Source organism: Coregonus lavaretus (genome assembly GCF_964263955.1).
Source record: "Coregonus lavaretus genome assembly, chromosome: 7".
NCBI lineage: Eukaryota > Metazoa > Chordata > Actinopteri > Salmoniformes > Salmonidae > Coregonus > Coregonus lavaretus.
In genome coordinates this window covers 57,210,840-57,219,837 of record NC_139994.1, presented here as the reverse complement: position 1 = coordinate 57,219,837, position 8,998 = coordinate 57,210,840, and the positions used below count along the sequence as shown (strand labels likewise).

At 46.4% G+C, this 8,998-nt stretch overlaps 1 pseudogene across 1 annotated transcript; it reads right to left on the bottom strand.

The window, feature by feature from the left end:
* Positions 1–1,867: 1,867 nt before the first annotated feature.
* LOC311131676 (uncharacterized protein C4orf54-like) lies at positions 1,868–6,470 on the bottom strand (annotated as a pseudogene). The gene has a single exon. The product of its transcript is annotated as an uncharacterized protein C4orf54-like (transcript).
* Positions 6,471–8,998: the final 2,528 nt, after the last annotated feature.

The following is an 8,998-nucleotide window of genomic DNA, read 5'->3' as shown; positions in this document are numbered from 1 at the left end:
AATTACCTCTAACTTCCTTCATACTGGACATAGAGACATAACAATGGTATCCACGAGTTCATCTGATTCTGGGAAAGTAGATAAAGGGCCTCATTGCCAAAATCCCAAATTATCCCGTTAACCGGTGGATATTTTGTAACAATTAAAAATGTCAACCAAACTCCCAAGTTTAACACAGAGGTGTTAAGATAAGACGGTAACCTACTTCAGAGAAGGGTGAGGCAATAACAATTCTATGTCTGTTGAGATGACTAATAACCATGATGACTGTGATGGATGACCATGAACCATAAAGTCCAGACGGTAGGATTAGTGGCACTGGAAGGCCCAGGACACTTCAGGAAACGTCAAAAGTCACTCCTGTGTGGGACACAGAACACAATGTAATGGGAGATTAGGATTAGGAAACTGGAAACTTGTCATGGTTCCTACACAAAACAGTAACACTTTTAAGGGTACCTACAGGACTTAAACAGTCATCATAAGCCATACATACTGCATTCATGCTCATGTACTGCTACAAATGAATGCGGTATGCATGGAAATAAATATCCTTCCCCAAAAAACAATGAACGCAGGGATTACAAAACAAACCTGTTCTGCAATTAATATTGATTCTCCTTGTTTTATAAATCAAATCAATTTTTATTTGTCACATGCGCCAAATACAACAGGTGTAGACCTTACCGTGAAATGATTACTTACAAGCCCCTTAACCAACAATGCAGTTTTAAGAAAATAGAGTAAAGAAAATATTTACTAAATAAACTAAAGTAAAAAAAGTAACACAATAAAATAACAATAACGAGGCTATATACAGGGGTTGCCGGTACCGAGTCAATGTACAGGTCAATAACCGTAACCAAGGTGAACATACTTGGTATATAACTTTTTAGTTGGGTAGGGGAAATCCCAATCTAACTGTCTTCTGTGCTTGCTTCCCCGCTGGTATGTCCCCATGATTTGTTTATGTAATGGCTGAGTGATGGAGGTTCTCACTCGCTCCCTTCTATGTGACTGTGTCCTATAAAAAGGTGGCCCTGTTGCAGCCCCGCACTGCCACAGCCAAGGGCCTTGATTTCCAGCAGCAGCTGGCCTCCCCTGTATCAGCACAATAAATGCCTTGCATCGCCCCGACCATTCCTTCCCTCCCCTGCCCCCCCCCCCCCTCGCTATGCTGGCCTTGCCACGCCTCTTCTCCTTTCCCAACAAACACCAACCATTGCCACCCTGGCCCAGCCCAGGTCTCCTATAATTGATATCATCCTTGATGGCTTTGATATGATACATCATTATATTGCTGGAAATAGCTAGTATATTTGGAGATGTTGGTAAACAGTGTTCCTCAACTCCAGTCCTCGAACCCCCCCCTGTCATCAAGGCAAAGGGTGGCTATTTGAAGAATCTCAAATATAAACTATATTTTCATTTGTTTAACACTTTTTTGGTTACTACATGATTCCATATGTGTTATTTCATAGTTTTGATGTCTTCACTATTATTCTACAATGTAGAAAATAGTAAAAATAAAGAAACCCTGAGACTTGACACCAAAATTAACCTGGGACAATATCCAATAACAATATGGATTTACTCCACCATAGTGTAGGGACACATACAGTGGTGTGAAAGTTATATAGATTGTCAATTATGCTATCAATTATGCTGCTGATGTTCACTTCCATTCTATCTGGGGCATACCTACACTATTGGTGTAACAGTTCAATGACATCTATTCCTTTTATGCTCTGTCAATAGTTTTGCTGGGAAGCAAATAAAACCTAAAAAGCACATGCACAACATGGTACGGTTTACGATAGACTACTCAAATAAAATCCCTTACATATCATGTGACAAGTCCTGCCGTTTACCTATGCTCCACCACAAAGCTCATGGTGGTTCCATCGAAGAAGGGCGGGGCGATGATGCAGGGTCCCTGCTGGGAGGTGATGATGATCACCGGCTGCTTCCCATTGGAGAAGCCCTGGACCCCTGGCCGTCCCTGCTGCTGGACCTGGCCCATACTGGAGCCTCCAGCCTGGGGAGACTTTCCAGACCCCACGGCCATGTAGTAGGGACTCTCCATGTAGTCTGGCTGGGAGGAACCGCCTTTGTCTCCAGAGTCTTCCTGCTCCGACGGCATGGAGAGCTGCGATTGCATCCTTGTGGGGATCAGGGTGGGCGTGCCGGGAATGGTGGGCATGAAGCCTGGGTATATTGTGTAGGTGGGGCCGTAGGAGCCGGGGCTCAGGGCAAAGAGCGAGATGGGCATGGACATGGGCATGGGGGACAGGGACTGCTGGGACACGGGCACGTCCACGTCCACGTACTGGCCCGTCTCGGGGTCGAAGAGGTGGCGGGTGGCCGGCCGGACAGGGGTGTCCACCAGGTAGTAGTTCCCAGTGCTGGGGTCAAAGAGCATCTTTCGCTGAGTGTGGGGCACGGCTTGTGGGGCCATGGTCAGGGAGAAGCAGTACATCTGAAGTTGGGCAGATGCCATGCTTTGAGCCATGGGCATGTGGTAGATCGTGTCCTGGGCTCTCGTCTCCATGATGATGGTGGAGGGTTTCTGTGGGGACTGTCGGGTCTCTTCCTGCCTCCAGGCGCCGCCGTGACCAGGTTGGCTGGCCATCTGGGTCTGGGTCTTGGGGCCCGTGGCGGTGAAGGTATAAATGGCTGTATTCTCTTGGCCACCGCCGGCGGATACAGCGGCTTGCTTGGCGCTGGTGATGTGAGACTTGACGGGGATGGTGAGGTAGTTTTTGGGCTCAGCTGAGGCACTGCTGAACTGGACGGGCCTGTCTGCCTCTATACTGTTGGCCCTTTCCCTCTCTCTCTCACGCTCGGTCTCCCTCTCTCGCTCTCTCTCCTCCACGTTTCTCAGCTGCTGGGAGATTTTCACTGACACTGGGAGTTTATTAGACACTGGGCTGAAGCCTTCGCAGTAAGGTGATTGTGATAAAGTGTGCAGCTGTGATGGTGCTTTGTTATTGTTACTTGTGGTGGGGTTTCCTGAAGCCTTGGATCTGACGTTAAACACATTCTTGGTACCCACTGGTGTTCCAACTTGCTGAGCCAGGGATTTGGGCACATCCCGGCTGATGGGAATGTAAAACGTCTCCAGGGGCTCTTTCTCCTCTCGCTTGGGTGGTGTCGTTTCACAGCTGGGCGAGGCGGTCATCGCAGGTGGGGTTTTGTCAGAGTTTGGGTACGAGTCTCTCCGGGTGAGCTTGTCCATGTTAAATGTTGGCATGTCCACCATGGTATTTGCCACATTCACTCCCTCCTCCTCTGGCCCATGCTCCTCGCTGGATATGAGAGAGAGCACATGACTGTCTGATAATATGGAAGGTGGCTCGGATTTCCTCTTCCACTCATTTCTATCAAAAACATACAACTGCTCCATGGTTTTGACTGCAGCCTGTAATTTTTCGAAGGCACCCAGGTTGGACAATTTAGACTCAGGTTTTGTCTTGTCACCGATGTCAGGTGTTTTCTCCTGTCTTCTAGAAGCTGTTCTGGTTTCAATTAGAAGTCCAATGGGGCCTTCAGACGAATCACCTTTCAGTTGTTTTGTATTGCCTAATGGCACTCTCCCTGATGGTCGTCGGATGCTGCTTTTGGTGCCCTCTTGCTGGGGTGATGACCTGTCAACTTCAAATGAATCCTCTTTGAGCCTAAGTTTAGAATTCTCAATTTGATTTCCAGATTGCTTCACATTGCTATTGGTATTCACAGACCGATACTTTATTATGATGGGGGAAAGCGACGAAGGGTTTCTATAGGATCCCTTTTGGGCGTTATTATCCAAAGACACAAAGTGATGAGAACTTTTAACCAATTTACGCACATCTCTAACTTGGTGTATAGGTGTTTGCAGCTTTCCCCTGTGGTCTCGTATGTCTCTGACCATGAAGTGTGGTACTTTTTCCGAGGACTCACCCTTAAACGCCGCAGCGAGCGCTTGGCACCTGGATTCGTCGTCTGGCTTTATCAGTTTGACTGAGTTATAGCCTGTATTGGGAGGCACCAGCTTTGCAACGTTGAACGGGTCGCCTTTGTTTTCTTTTACACTCCGTAAACTGATTTTAATTTCCGGCGATTTAGATGTTACAAAACTTCTAGGATCGTCGAAGTATAGGGTGTTGGTGCGCAACTTCACACCTCCCTCTCCTTGATCCGCGGGCGCGCGGGTCAAATAATTCATAGTCCGCAGGTGTTTTGAAACTTCTCTCTCATTGGATAGTAGTTGGATACTTGGCACAAACAAATGTGTCATTTTGGTAAGCTTACTGGTCCCTGGATCGGTGTAGAAGTCCGTTTCCCCCTGGTTGTCGCTGGACGAAGACGTTTTCTCCTCCAGAGTTTTATCGTTTTTATGTTCCATTTTAAACTCTAGCTCACCGTCCCTCCATGATCTGAATGCACTATTTTGGCTTCGTAGCAGCGTGCTTTTGGAAGCTTCGAATGCTCCTATTTTAGTATCGATTCCTACTTCATTTGTCGACTCTAAATTAGTTTCTGATGCAATAATTAAAGTGTCTTGTCTCCGACAGTCGTCCTTGGCATTGCATGAGCTGGTGTCCACTAAGTCCCCTAATTCATCCACACAAACAATAGTTAGGTCAGAACTCGCTTCTGAGTATTTCGAGCTCTGCCTTTGGAAATCCTTGGACTCCTTTGGTGTAGCCCTATCCCTCTCCATGTGCGTAATTTCAGGCTCTTGTTTGAGAAAGGGAGATGGCGCGTTATAGGGCTCGCGTATCTCCCCCCTCTCCATTTTGCGCTCCTGCTCAAACTGCATTTTCTTAGAAATTACATTTTTAAGAAGGCTCGAGGCGAATATTGCTTTCTTGTGTGTGTCTTCCATGGTTTACCCTGCATTACAGGGTTGCTTGCTGGCCTCAATCCCCTGGCCGCTTGGCAATGTGTTGGTAACGTCATCTGTGGAATGTGATCCTGTTGCGTTTTTTCCACACATTGAGCGCCTTTCACTCCCAGACAGCCCTGATGTGACATTACAACAAACATTTAATGTTTCTGTGAGCGTGATAATCCCACTGTGCTCCTGCCCAAATTTCCCCATAAACTCGTATTTCTTTGCTGCAGAGGATGCGTTATAGTGACCAGGAAGGGCGCCATTCAAAGCAAAGAGCTTGTTCGGGGGCGGTTTAGTATTAGCCAAAGCCAAACCCTTATATCCTTTATTGTCTTTATTCTTAGCAATTTCAGAGGATGACGTAGTCATTTTATTAGACCCTCTATTTGGTTCCCGTCTCTGAGACATGTTCATGTTGCCATTTTTAAGGTCAACAAAAGTTGACCACCTGTTCACCCCCAGCTCAGAGGCGGAGGACTCGCTGGAGGTGCTGAAATTGATGGCATCGAAATATGGGTATGCTAAACTCTTGAACGCTCTGGCAGTCAAATTGCGCACTTCCTTATCGGCGTCGTCAAGATCACTGAAGGTGCTGGATGCACCGCTGGAATAGTCGTTAACATCTTTCCCTTTTAATTTGCTACCAAAGTGCAAGCGTCCGGGGGAGGCAATAAAACACTTTGCACTATCACAGAATTTCTCCGTATTTGCATCCCCAGCTCCTCTAAAAACATAGCGACTCATGTCTGCGGCGTGCTTGGCAAGATAAATAATATTTTCCTTTTCTTGGACGTTGCTAGGCTTATTTATAGCTCCGGAAGTCGTTTTGATTGACATGTGGATCTGCCCTGCAACATTCGTTTGGTTCTTTGACAGACTTTTATCTGAGATGGCGCACTTGAGTCACCAAGATCACTTTCCATCTTAGTGCTGACTGCTGCTCTTCTATTAGCCCGACCCTGATTGCTTTTCACCCTCTCCTCTCTCCCTGCCGTTTTTCCATCACCGTCAAAAGTAGCATAATCGACAAAAGAGTAGACCTGGTTATCATCCCGCCCGTGTCCGATATCATAGTCGACATCGTGATCTGAAAGCTCGGAGAGCTGGATCTCGTGCGTGTTTATGTAATGAGACTCATCCTCCTTACTGTAAGGCGCGCAATCATCACATTCACCCGACAACACCAAGCTGACGTCATCATCCGATTCACTTTGACCGCTTAACATGTCAGTTCGGAGAAGCAGGCAGTTCCAAGAAACCCGGATAGATAGGCCTTGGCACATTCCTTTGCGACAATATCCTCCTTAAAGGTGCCACTGTTGATATGATCAGTCGTCTTACTCGCCAGGTCTCCAGGAGTTTCCTCTTCTGCGCTCGACTCACGGTTGCCCGTATCAATCGCCATTTGGCTTCCTTCACCGTTGACAGCTTTCTTGCCGTCTGCATCCAAGTCAAGTAAATCATTCATTTCAACGTACTTCGATTCGTCTTGCGTCCCAGTGGTATCCTTGCTATCGGGTATGCGCTTTTTTAACACGTCGGTGTCCTTTGGGTGAGTTAGATTATTCTCGGACGCGTCCATTGTTTCCATTGCATTACGCACACCTTGTATGCTGGCAATTTTACATTTGGCATGGGATAGAAAATTAACAATAGAAGTCCCCAGGATTTCCTACTTCAATCCCTGATGTCCAGAGATCCAACCACAGGCTCCTAGTGGAGGTATTGCTGTGCGCTAGCCTCTGGTCGACAGCGGCGCTCGGGACTGTCACTTCCGAGGCCATTGGACACGCCGGTACTCCAGACATTCCAACTCATCGCCATTGTATGCAAAGCATCTAAAAATGACGAGCTATTTACGAACCGGTGTGCGTTTCCACAGGCGTGAACAAAATTAACGCATTAAGCTAGACCTACCGTATAATGGATGTATTTGCTCCAACTCCAAGCCTGAACGGGAGTTGAACAGAGGTGGCATTCTGTGTGGAGACGGACATAATAGAACACAAACATAGAAATGGTGACGAAATTATAAAACGGCTATTTTAAACTTAGGTTGTTAAGTGCTGCGTGTTTTGTTTCACACCGCAGACAAGGGAGGCTGTCTCCACATTCATACCACCCAGCAAACAAATCACTAGCTGCCTCCTTCACAAGTGATTGGAGATATTTTGAGCTTAATTTAATGTAAATTCTCATAAACGTGTCTGTGTATTATCACACTTTTATGCACAGGGGTTTAAGCCACATGCTAATTGAGATGCGTGCCACTGGGAATAGGATAGTAATGTTGTGAGCGTTGCTTGTAGGCATATGCCACTATAAGACAGTCATGTTTTGCAATACACTAAACACTGATGTGTTTCTCTTGTTCATATCAATCTGATGATCTGTTATCAGTGTCTCATAAAAGTGCATGATGGAGAGTAGGGTGAAGTTGCCACTAGAAGCATTTCCCCCATGTGGTTAAGGTTAGGATTGGAGCGGGGGAAGCTGATCCTAGATCTGTACCTAGGGGAAACTTCACCCTGGAGAAGGGCACAATAGGACTGTTGTTCCAGGATACCAGGAAAACAAAACGGCGCTGACTGTAGAATGGTGTCCTGGAGAGCTATTGGATGTGTAAGCCATTGTTCCAGACAACTAACACACCTGATTAAAATAATCAACTAATCATGATCTTCCATTTGGACCATGATAGCTGAATAGGCTGTGTTAGTGCAGGGATGAACATCCAGTGGCTTTCCAGGATCAGAGATGGAACCTGACAGGTAAGGCATGAAGGCATGGGGGCCCTTGAGTTTAGATTACTCTCATGACTGAGTAATGATTGTAGTAATGTGTCCATGTTGCTGAGATTGAGGCTGACCTAATACGGACACTGTACCTGAGAGCTAGGTAAAGACCTTATCCTGACTTATTATACTGACAAATGTCCCGGGATGTGACAGGTGACGGAATCAGATCCTTTTGTTTAGAGTAATATGAATGCTTATTATTTTCTTAAATCATGTAACCCACTCTTATAAATGTAACCAGCGAGTCAGTGTGTAGGTCTGCTTCATAAATAGTTTGATCACATGGTAGAAAGTGATACAGTGAGGGAATAAAGTATTTGATCCCCTGCTGATTTTGTAAGTTTTCCCACTGACAAAGACATGATCAGTCTATAATTTTAATGGTAGGTTTATTTGAACAGTGAGAGACAGAATAACAACAAAACAATCCAGAAAAACGCATGTCAAAAATGTTATAAATTGATTTGCATTTTAATGAGGAAATAAGTATTTGACCCCTCTGCAAAACATGACTTAGTACTTGGTGGCAAAACCCTTGTTGGCAATCACAGAGGTCAGACGTTTCTTGTAGTTGGCCACCAGGTTTGCACACATCTCAGGAGGGATTTTGTCCCACTCCTCTTTGCAGATCTTCTCCAAGTCATTAAGTTTTCGAGGCTGACGTTTGGCAACTCGAACCTTCAGCTCCCTCCACAGATTTTCTATGGGATTAAGGTCTGGAGACTGGCTAGGCCACTCCAGGACCTTAATGTGCTTCTTCTTGAGCCACTCCTTTGTTGCCTTGGCCGTGTGTTTTGGGTCATTGTCATGCTGGAATACCCATCCACGACCCATTTTCAATGCCCTGGCTGAGGGAAGGAGGTTCTCACCCAAGATTTGACGGTACGTGGCCCCGTCCATCGTCCCTTTGATGCGGTGAAGTTGTCCTGTCCCCTTAGCAGAACCCCCCCCCCAAAGCATAATGTTTCCACCTCCATGTTTGACGGTGGGGATGATGTTCTTGGGGTCATAGGCAGCATTCCTCCTCCTCCAAACACGGCGAGTTGAGTTGATGCCAAAGAGCTCCATTTTGGTCTCATCTGACCACAACACTTTCACCCAGTTCTCCTCTGAATCATTCAGATGTTCATTGGCAAACTTCAGATGGCCCTGTATTCGTGCTTTCTTGAGCAGGGGGACCTTGCGGGCGCTGCAGGATTTCAGTCCTTCACGGCGTAGTGTGTTACCAATTGTTTTCTTGGTGACTATGGTCCCAGCTGCCTTGAGATCATTGACAAGATCCTCCCGTGTAGTTCTGGGCTGATTCCTCACCGTTCTCATG